This window comes from Hevea brasiliensis, unplaced genomic scaffold, assembly GCF_030052815.1.
Source record: "Hevea brasiliensis isolate MT/VB/25A 57/8 unplaced genomic scaffold, ASM3005281v1 Scaf18, whole genome shotgun sequence".
In the NCBI taxonomy this organism is placed as follows: Eukaryota; Viridiplantae; Streptophyta; class Magnoliopsida; order Malpighiales; family Euphorbiaceae; genus Hevea; species Hevea brasiliensis.
In genome coordinates, this window is record NW_026614673.1 from 374,899 (window position 1) to 386,403 (window position 11,505).

The 11,505-nt window shown below is 38.4% G+C and overlaps 1 long non-coding RNA gene across 1 annotated transcript; it reads right to left on the minus strand.

The window, feature by feature from the left end:
- Nucleotides 1-258: 258 nt before the first annotated feature.
- Nucleotides 259-2,644, minus strand: LOC131176599 (uncharacterized). Its single transcript, XR_009146602.1, has 2 exons — nt 2,239-2,644; nt 259-596 (listed from the first exon to the last, which is right to left on the minus strand). It is a non-coding gene; the product is annotated as an uncharacterized LOC131176599 (long non-coding RNA).
- Between the last annotated feature and the right edge of the window lie 8,861 nt (nt 2,645-11,505).

Genomic DNA, 11,505 nt, shown 5'->3' on the forward strand with positions numbered 1-11,505 from the left:
ATGCCACACGGTGTATCGGCACACTCTAATATACCTTACTTAATTTGTGTCATGCTTTTGAAATTAATTTATGAAATATGATTTATTTTAACCATTTATCAAAAGTATTATTTCATTTGAGGTTCCGAAGATTTTAAAGAAAATCCGGCGGAGTACCGGCTAAAAATGGAGAAAACAGTTCTTCGGAACCTGTTAAAAACACTTTCAATATACAATTTCATTCATTCTCAACTCCAATATCATCCATAAAACTCAATATCAATATCTCAGTAATTTGTCAATTTCAGGTCTCAACAACCTTTTCATTTTTCAAAACATCCCTTTCTCAGGGTTCTCATACATAAACAACCATTAAATATTCAAATTAATACCATACATAACCATAAATCTTTATTATTTACATGAACCTCAAAATACATTACATAAATCCTAAATACATATGAGAAAATAAAAAGTTAATTACAAGATGACAAAATGGCATCTAGTGTCCTACCAATGCACTGCAGGTGACGAGGTGACACAGACACTGAGCAGAACTGTCAGATGGACCCACCCAGTCTTTGGTCTACTGGGCTCACGATCGGGATCTCCAGTACCTACGCGTGGCAAAAGCAACGCGCTAAGCAATAATGCTTAGTGGTGCAATAATAAAATAAAAGAAAATAGCAGATATAAATATGTATTGCATGTGCATGTTTTGTTTGTCATGTATTTGTATATTCATTCCTTTATTTCTTCTACGTTGCTCATTTTCATTCATTTGGTTGCCCAAGTAACCTACACTAGACGACTGGACTGGATAACGGGTAAACTGGCACTGGGTACCTAGTACCTCGGGCCGTCACACCATCGGTCACATATGTATCTCCCGGTGCAATGTAGCAGCTAACAAGTCAGAATAATATCAGGCACAAGGCCAAGTCTCAATGCAAAGTCAGAATGGCTAAAAGCCATGAAATCACAGAATGGCATTTTTGCCATGTGCAGTACTGCTAACTGAACCCTATTGGCATGCCAAACTATCCAAACCAATCTTGTTAGGTATACTAGGGCATTTGAAACTCTTAAATTCGTCAATTTGTGAATTTCAACTTTTTTGGTGTTACTATTCATCATTGGTCAACAAAAATGTTGACTTTTAGCATAAAAATGTGTACATCAACTTTGGCACTCCCAACATACCACATTTAGTGTTTAAAACTTGTTGGCATTAAGTGTTTTTGCAATTTCAAAGTGTAACTCACACTAGCAGAAAATTTCAGTTTTGGTGCCCTAACTTCACTGTTCCATTGGACACTGTTACTGTTGGAATTTGAAGAAATGTAAAACATGAAAGTTGTTCCTTATTTTGTCTAGTTGAATTTCCTTTTTTGAATCACTCCATTTGGAGTTTTGTAGCTCAGATATGGCTCAAAACCCAAGCTGCCCGGATATGCAGTCTGCAGAATTTTACCATATCTACAGTGCATGAACAGTGACTTGAGTCACTTGGTTGAATGGGTTCTGGCCATAATTTGGGGTAGGTTCCTTCATGAAAGTTGTTTGTCTATGTCTTGACTTGTTGCTGTAAAAATTTCAGACCAATTGACCAAATCTACAGTGACTTATGGCCAAATGAACAGTTACTGTTCATTTGGCAAATTCTGCAGAATTCAGTTTCAGGGTTCCGGATTGTGGCTGAGTTTTGACCCTTTGCTTTGGTCTTTTGGGCATGGTTTCTTCAGCAAAAATGTGCCATTATAAGCCTAGTTTCATGTCCAATTGGCCAAACATCAATTGGACAAGCACAGCCAAGTTATGGCTGTGCAAAGGGACTGAAATTTCAGTCCCTATGCTGCTGTCCATAGGGCAGCCTGCAACCTCTCCTTGCCATAATATTTTTCAGTCCCATTTATGGTTAACACATCTAAAATGGTCACTAATTGACCATTACAATGTGCCCTAACAATTCCCTAAGCCAAATCAATTTTCACCTTTCCTAAACCCTAATTCAATTCCATGTTTTATACAATTTACTTTAGTTAGCTTTTAATTCATTATGCTTGTGTTTATAAACTTCTAACATGATTCTAGCTCACTTCAAGCTCATCAAAACACTCCTACATATTCCTTTTCTAGGGCAGCCAACATTCAAGAGCTCATACACATAGGTTTTTATTCATTTAAATTACAAGTCTCACTAAATTTCAAGTCCAAAATCATGAAATTTAAAAGTTTTATGTTTATAGTTGCACTAACCTCTTTGCTCAACTTATTGAGCTTGTGAAAACTCAAGAATTCCTCCTCTTTGTGGCTGCCTAGAGCTTGCTTAGGGTGTATAGGTTAATTTTTGTGAAGATAACTTAGGGTTTTGGGGTGAGGGTTGAGAGATCTTCAAGCTTGAGTGAGGAAGAACAATGGAGGTTTGCTTCTTGGCTATGGTGTGGCTGAAATGGAGAAGGAGATGGCTGCCCACGTTTTTGGTCTTCTTTTGGTCTTTATTTAGTCTTATTTATCTATTTTATTTGTTGGTTAAATGGGTGCTTAAGTGTGATTGGTTGGAAATTACAAATGACATCACATTGATGTCATAAATTGCATTTTATTGCATTTTTCTTTTCTTTCCTCCACTACTCATTTTCAATTTAATTTCTAGCAATGTTTCTTCATATTTTTTTTCATATTAATTATTTACTCAACTGGACAAGTCGGCCAAAAATCACCTCGGAAGGCGAAATGACCAAAATGCCCTCCGTTTGGCTTAACGGGTCAAAATTGTCTGTACCGATAGAAAAATTTTTCTAGGTATTTTCTTGGCATTCTAATGCCATAGGAACCTCAATTACCCTTCTCTGGAGTCCCAAAAATTATTTTATAATTTTTCCCCCGGGTCTAGGGCTCCTCGTTGCGAGAACCGCAACTTCCCTCCGGTTACCCATCGCTTGGGCACCGGCTCGTTTTGCTTGGTTGTATTTTATTTCTAAAATTTTTACTAAATTTTTCTTATTAATATTTGGGTTAATTTTTGGTTCCTGACTTTAATTTAAATATTTTTCTGGACATTCTAGCTGTCCGGACCGACACCGGTCACCGGAACAGTAGGATGTACGGAGTAGTTACCGGGAGGGTGTTACAAATTGACCCTGAGAGCTGACTCCTGACCTAACTGTCAAATAAAATCAGAGAAAAGAAAACTTCGAGATCGAGAATTAAATTAAAGAACTAATAGAAAAAAAAAAAAGAGAAAATGAAAAAGTTAAAAAGGTGTAGGGATATGACATCATGCATGATGCCATAAATCCCATAATTTATAAATTAATTAAAATGAATTGTGGTCTTTCATAAGACATAAAAAAGAAAGGAAAAGAAAAAAAAATCAATTGGTCTTCTCTCCCAAAGTTGCCGCCTCCCATCCTTCTCTCTCCCTCACCATTGCAAACCTCCATTAAAGCTTGCTTCAAGCTTTGAAACCACCATTAAACCTCAAATCCTTCCATACTTGCTTTACAAAAACTTGATTTAGTCACTTGAGAAGAAGCTTGGTCATCAAAGAAAGAAGAAAAGAAGTGGGAAATTAGAGAACTCAAATTCAAATTGAGGTAAGTGCAATTTCAAGTTTAGATTCTTATTAAATTCATTAATTTAAGTTTATGTGTGGTGAAATTGCATGAGAAATAAAGGAAATCATGCTTAAATAAGTGAAGAGAGAATGTGGCAGCCATGAAACCCTAAGGTTTTGATGGTATTTAGTTAGGTTAAACATGAAATCTTGGTGAATAGATGTTATATATGTGAATTGTATATTTAGATTACATGAATTGTGAAGATTGGACAAACTTAGGGTTTTGGACATTAGGGTTTAGAGACCAAAAATGTGAGAAACTTGTAAATGGTGTCTTTGACCTAATGTGAAGTGAGAAATGGTCATTTGTGACCCAATTAAGTGTGTTAGAAGTGTTTGAATCAAAGCCAAATTCAGATTGGGTATGCAGCATGACCAAAAGTCAACTTTGAGGGACCAAAAATGAAATTTTACAAGTCCAATTAGTATGGGACCAATTGGTAATGAAAATAGGCACTAAATGACACAATTTTCATTTTGGAAGCATGCTCAAAAAGTGACTAAAACCTAGTGAACAAATTGACTAAAGTTGGAAAATTGCAGGCTGCCCTGTATAAACTGACTAAATGAACAGTGTTTATTCATTTGGCCATAACTCGAGCTAGGCAGGTCTAAATGAGCTGAAATTTTACTAGTGGTTATATGAGATATAGACCTAAAAATTTCATGAAGAACATAAACCCAAATTATGTCATTAACCAAGTCATTTGGCCACCCCAATTTGGTGACCCAAATCTGCCAGCACCAAAAATTGCCCAGAATTCTGGGTTGAGTCCAATCCGACAGCTATGGTTCAAATGGCTATAACTTGAGATAAAAAACTCCAATTGGAGTGATTCAAAAAGGAGAATAAACTTAAGACAATAGGTAACATTTTCTGTGCAGAAAGGTTTACCAAATTCGAACAGTAAAGTGACCAATGGAACAGTGCAACCTTAGACACCAAAACTGAAAATTTATCAAATTTACCTAAAAGACTCAGAATTTGAATAAACAACCAAAACCAACAAATTTAGTGACCAAAATGTGGTATGTGGGTGAAGTTGAAATTCCCATACCTATTGAGCCTTAGAAAGTCAACAATTTGACTTAAATAGTGTAGTGAATAGTAACCCAAAAACACAAAATTTCAAGAACGTCGAGTTTAGCACGTTAGAGCTACGTAAAATTGAAGTTAAATTTATTTTTGGATTTATGCTAAATTATGGTACTGAAACATTGTGAAATTGTGTTTTTCAGTTGAAAAGAATACCGGGAAAGAACCCGAGGAACCGAGTCAAGGCCAAGAGGCGACTCGCTTGAGGTTTGTGCACAACATCACTATGCTTTAAAATTCATTGATAAAGTGAATGAAATATGCATTTTACTTTTGCTTTGAATTGTTGAAAGTTTATTGTGACTTTATTTATGATGTTTTGATTTAAATTATAAAAGTTATTGTGTATATTTGAAATGACAATGTTTAGCAAATTGTTAAGATAAGTTTTGAAACCACAGTTTCATGACCATATATTTGAACACCTCACTAGCATAACTAGTGGGGGTAATTAGTTTCGAATTTTGATTCCTTCTCTAGAGAAGTGTTGAGGTGTGCCAGTAGAAGAGGATGTGAATGGATATCCATATATTTGAGCTAGCTAGCCTTGTGATGTGATTTCTCTTTAGCCTCTGGCTATTGAGATTCTATTTGTTTCGAATGGCATGATCTAACTGTGGGTTTTATGAAATGTGATTTGATACTTCAAAATGAAATTGTTTGGGATTAAAATCTCATAATGCATGATTTGTATTTAATTCTCATGTTCTGTCAAATTTTTGAATAAATGTGATTTAAGTTCTGCATAAAGATTATTTTAGTATGTTGTGCACCACTGAGTCCTAGTACTCAACGATAGCTTTTATTGCTGTCGCAGATTTAGAAACTAGAAGAAGCGACAAAAGCTTTGAGGTGTGAGGATCTATCAGCTTGAAGTTATCGGGTATAATTTATACCCTGACTGTAAATATTTCTTTTGATGTATGTATTGCACATAAATGTATGGACATGTAAATTCGGTCTTAAGCAGCTTGTACAAAGTTTGTATAAAGTTGTAATAAAATTTAGTTTGGATTTTCCTAATGTAGATTTTAGTATGATGTATATATAGATTGTTTGTCTTTAAAGAATTGAAATGTTTTATTTTAATTTGAATGAGATTGATAGATATTATTTTAATGATTATTGAATTTTGGGAATTGAGAAATTGGTTGAGATTGATTATAAAATTGAAGTAGTGGTTGAGAAAAATTATTGGAAGTGCTTTTTACAAGTATTTAAAGAACTCTTTTCTCAAAATACAAACGGAACTCTGGCAAAATTTTTATAAAATTTGCGGAAAAATAAAATGGACCAAAAATATTAACTAGTTTTGAATTTAATTAAATGTTTTAAATACCTATTAGAAAATGCTCACCACTTATCAAAAATAAGAAAATTATTTTAAAATCCCTTATAGGGTACTTAATGAGTTATCGGTAGGTGAAGTTCGGTAGTTCATTAGGTATTCTACGAGATCATGTTATGCCTTACAGAGGGGTAAGGTGTGACATGTTTTAGTGGTATCAGAGAAAAATTTTTGAAGTATGTTTTAACTTGAGAATTTGTGTCTTTCTTTGTTAAGAACAATTGCTCAATGTCCATATTTGTTACATACAGTGCATTACATTATAAATATGAACTAACAGAGAGAATCTCCATGTGTTACTTGTTCAGGAGATACCCTAACTTCAGACTGAAATGGAAGAAGGGGATCGCTCAATTGAGCAATATGTTGAAGCTGAGGCACAAGGGGAAGCCCCAGCTCTACAAAATGTCAGTGGATCAGCAGCACCAGCCTCGCAAATGCTGCAATTTCCTACACAGTTCGCACAACAGATGGCGGCAATGTTTCAACAAATGGCCGGGGGTATGCCTGCTCAAGCTCCACCCCAACCACCTGTGGCACAACCACTACCTCCAGCCAGACAGTATGATAAATTACTGAAGTATGGGGCTGCAGAATTTAAGGGTACAGTGGACCCTTTAGAGGCAGAGCAATGGCATGAAAGAATGGACAGAGTATTTAAGAAGCTGCACTGCCAAGATGAATTGAAATTTGAATATTCTGTGTCTCTACTACAAAGGGATGCGTATGATTGGTGGAAGACCATCCCCCACAGCTTGGCTGAACTACCAGTGTTGACCTAGGATGACTTCATCAGAGAGTTCAGACAGAAATACATTCCAGATGCATATGTTGATCAGAAGTTGCAAGAATTTTTGAGTTTGAAACAAGGCAACAGAACAATGGCAGAGTATGAGAGGGAGTTCTCCCGCTTAAGTCACTATGCAAGGAGTCTCCTTACTACCAGCAAGGCAAGATGCAAGAGATTTGAGACTGGTTTAAAGCCTAGTTTGAGAATGCAGGTAGTGGGGTTCAGACACAGCAACTTCTCATAACTCATGTCTTAAGCACTTGAGCTAGAAAGGATTGAATCAGAAGCCACCCCAATAAAAGAAAAATCAGAAAAAGTTGAAAGATCAGAGAAAGACAAAGGGGAAAAGTCAGTAGAGCCGAGTTCTGGTGGTACCTCTAGAAAGAAGAAGAAATTTAGTGGACCCAGCAGGGGTCGAGGTGGAAGATTTGGTAGGGGCAGATTTTGCAGGACGAGACCCCTAGGTGCAGTCGTGATCGGCGAGGGTTCACATTCTACCCACCCCTGTGAGACTTGTGGCAAGATTCATGGGGGGGAATGCTATTGGGCCACTGGAGCCTGCTTTAACTGTGGAGGCAAGGGCCATGTAGCTAAAGACTGCATTAGTGCTCTGTCTCCGAGATATGGTCCAGCTCCTACTACTGCCCAGGGATCTATTCAGAGTCCTGCTCCCAGAGGTTCACAATTAGTTGGTAGAGGAAGAGGCAGAGGTTGAGGCATTGCTTCTGGCAGTTAGGGTACGGTTGGTCAATCAGCACAAGGAAGTGCTTCAGCTAGAGTCTACACAATGAGATAGTGAGAAAAGGCTAAGACTTTTGATGTGGTAGCTGGTACATTCTCTATCTCTGATCAAGATGTGTTTGTGTTATTTGATCCGAGTTCAACCCATTCATATACTAGTGCTAGCATAGTCAATTCACTTACTGTTCCATGTGTGCAAATGGGTTTTGAAGTGCTAGTAACTAGTCCGTTAGGACAAGAGGTCCGGGTCAACAGAATTTATAGGGACTATCCTTTGGTGATCCAAGGACATGTTTTTCTGCCAGATTTGATTGAAATGCCCTTCAGAGAGTATGATATCATCTTGGGCATGGATTGGTTAGCCAGGCATTATGCCATGATTGACTGTAAACTAAAGACAGTCACTTTTGGTCTCCCTCTGTACGGTGATGTGGTAATACACGGGGAGAGGCATTTACTGCCATCAAACATCATTTCGGCTGCACTAGCCAGAAGGATGATCAGAAAGGGGTGTGAAGCATACTTGGCACATGTGATAGACACCCAAGTGGGGAGTCCAGCACTAAGGGACATCCGTACTGTATGTGACTTTCCGAATGTATTTCTTGATGAATTGCCAGGATTACCTCCAGAAAGAGAGGTGCAGTTTGAAATTGATGTTATGTCTGGTGTGGACCCAATCTCTATAACACCATATAGAATGGCACCTGTAAAATTGAAAGAGGTGAAAGTGCAGTTGCAAGAATTGCTTGACAAGGGCTTTATCCGCCCTAGTGTGTCACCTTGGGGAGCGCCAGTATTATTTGTTAAAAAGAAAGATGGCACTCTCCGCTTATGTATTGATTATCGGCAGTTGAATAAGGTGACGATAAAGAATAGATATCCATTGCCCCGCATTGATGACTTATTTGATCAGTTGAGGGGTGCAACTATGTTCTCCAAAATTGACCTGAGATCAGGTTATTATCAGCTGAAAGTACAAGAGCAGAGTATTTCTAAAACTGCCTTCAGAACCCGCTATGGCCATTATGAGTTCTTGGTCATGCCATTCGGGTTAACTAATGCTCCAGCTGCTTTTGTGGATCTGATGAACACTATCTTCAGACCATACCTTGACCAGTTTGTTGCGGTATTCATAGATGATATATTGGTCTATTCGAGGAATGCAGAAGAGCATGATAGACATCTACGGATTGTACTGCAGACTTTGAGGGAGAAACAGCTATATGCCAAATTGTCAAAGTGTAAATTTTGGCTTAAGGAAATATCTTTCTTGGGGCATGTAGTATCAGAAGAGGGCATCAAGGTAGATCTAAGTAAGATTGAAGCTGTCCTTAATTAGAGGCCACCCAGAAATATCATAGAGATTCGCAGTTTTCTGGGTTTAGCTGGATACTACCGTAGATTTCTGAATGGATTCTCCATGTTGGCATCTTCATTGACCAAGCTGCTTAGAAAAGATGTAAAATTTCAGTGGACGGATAAATGTCAACAGAGTTTTGATGAATTGAAGAGATGTTTGACTGAAGCTTCAGTACTTACTTTACCTACTCTGGGTAAAGAATACACAGTTTATAGTGATGCTTCTCACAATGGGTTAGGCTGTGTACTGATGCAAGATCGAAATGTCATTGCCTATGCATCGCTCCAGCTAAAACCGCATGAGAGGAATTATCTGACACATTACTTGGAGCTTGCAGCCATTGTGTTCGCTCTTAAGATTTGGGGACACTATTTGTATGGGGAAAAGTGTTACATCTACACAGATCATAAGAGTTTGAAGTATTTGGGCACCCAGAAAGAGCTGAATTTAAGATAGAGGAGATGGTTAGAATTAATAAAAGACTATGATTGTTTGATAGACTATCAACCAGGGAAAGCTAATGTTGTGGCTAATGCCTTAAGTTGCAAGACTATGACAAGTCTACGGGTTACTCCTTTGTCTTTCGTGCATGAGTTAAGATCATTACATGCTAGCTTAGAGGTTAATGACGATGGACAGACAGCAGTTGCATGGCATGTACAGCCAGTGTTGATTGATCATATTAGAATGGCTGCTCAGAATGATCAGAAGTATCATAAGCTATTGGAAGAAGTCAGGCAGGGCAAGAAACCAGAATTCTCAATCAGAGATGATGGTCTACTACTACACCAGGGCAGAATGTGTGTTCCTAATGATGTCGATTTGAGGCAAATCATTTTGAAGGAAGCACATGAGTCTCCTTTTGCCATGCACCCTGGTGGCACAAAAATGTATAGAGGGCTAAAGGAGCATTACTGGTGGATGGGTATGAAAAGAGATGTGGCAGAGTTTGTTTCCAAATGCCTAACTTGTCATCAAGTGAAGGCAGAGCATCAAGTACCCGCTGGGTTGTTACATCCACTACTAGTACCAGAGTGGAAATGGGAGAAAATAATAATGGATTTTGTGATGGGACTTCCTAGGACACAGAAGAGTCATGATGCAGTATGGATCATTGTTGACAGACTGACCAAGTCTGCTCATTTTCTGCCAGTCCGAATGAACTACAGTTTAGAAGGTTGGCTAGGTTGTACATTGATGAGATTGTGAGACTGCATGGAGTGCCAGTATCCATTGTATCAGACAGAGATCCTAGGTTCACTTCTATATTCTGGGGTAGTCTTCAGAGAGCCCTAGGAACTAGATTGAACTTGATCGCATTCCACCCACGCATGCATGGCCACCCGAGAGGGTAATTTAGATCTTGGAGGACATGCTACGGGCTTGTGTGATTGAGTTTGAGGGCAGTTGGGACACACACTTGCCTTTGATTGAGTTTACTTACAACAATAGCTACCAATCAAGCATTGGGATGCCCCCATATGAAGCTTTATATGGCAGAAAATGTAGAACCCCGTTGTGTTGGGATGACGTGGGTGAAAGAAAGATGATCGAACCCGAAATTGTTCAGCAAACTGAAGAGAAAATCAAGGTGATCAGAGATCGATTTAAGACTGTATCAGACCGTCAGAAGTCCTACATTGATTTGAAAAGAAGGGATATTGAGTATACAGTGGGTGAGAAAGTTTTCCTCAAGGTTTCCCCTTGGAAGAGAATTATGAGATCCGGCAGAAAGGGGAAACTGAGTCCTCATTTCATTAGGCCATATGAGATTCTGGAAAGAGTGGGTCCTTTGGCTTATCGGTTGGTACTACCTCCAGAGTTGGAAAAGATACATAATGTCTTCCATATGTCTATGTTGAGGAGGTACCGATCAGACCCATCTCATGTACTACCAGTGGAAGAAATTGAGGTGAATCCAGACCTCACATATGAAGAAGAACCTATACAGATTCTGGCTTATGAGGTGAAACAGCTACGAAACAAACGGATACCGTTGGTAAAAGTGCTGTGGAACCATCATTCGGGCCAGGAGGCTACTTGGGAAAGAAAGGAGGACATGAGGAGACAGCACCCACAACTGTTTAGAGATTGATACCAGGTAAAATTTCGAGACAAAATTTATTTAAGGGGGGAAGAATTGTAACACCCCTATTTGTATAGCCTGGTATATTTCATTGTTCCGGTGACCGGAGTCGGTCCAGACAATTAAGGGGATTAGAACCACATTTAAGACAACTAGATGAGCCATAAACACAAATAATTAGTAATGTCCAATTAGTTAAGTATAAATAAGAAAAACAGAACATAGGAAGTTAAACGAGCCGAGAGTCACAGCGATGGGTGACCTTCTCAGGAACGATTGCGAAGTCATTTTAAACTCAAATTTCAAACCGTAAAATGTGACGCCGTGGTCCTTAGGACCCTTATAAACACAGTGAAAAAGAGAAAATCACGAAAAAGAACTATTAAGCTAGTCAAATAATTAGGTTAGGGAGCCGGAAGAAATATGGAATTAATTGCAAACTGGGATGAACCGGCGAGGGGCAATTTGGTCAATTGACCC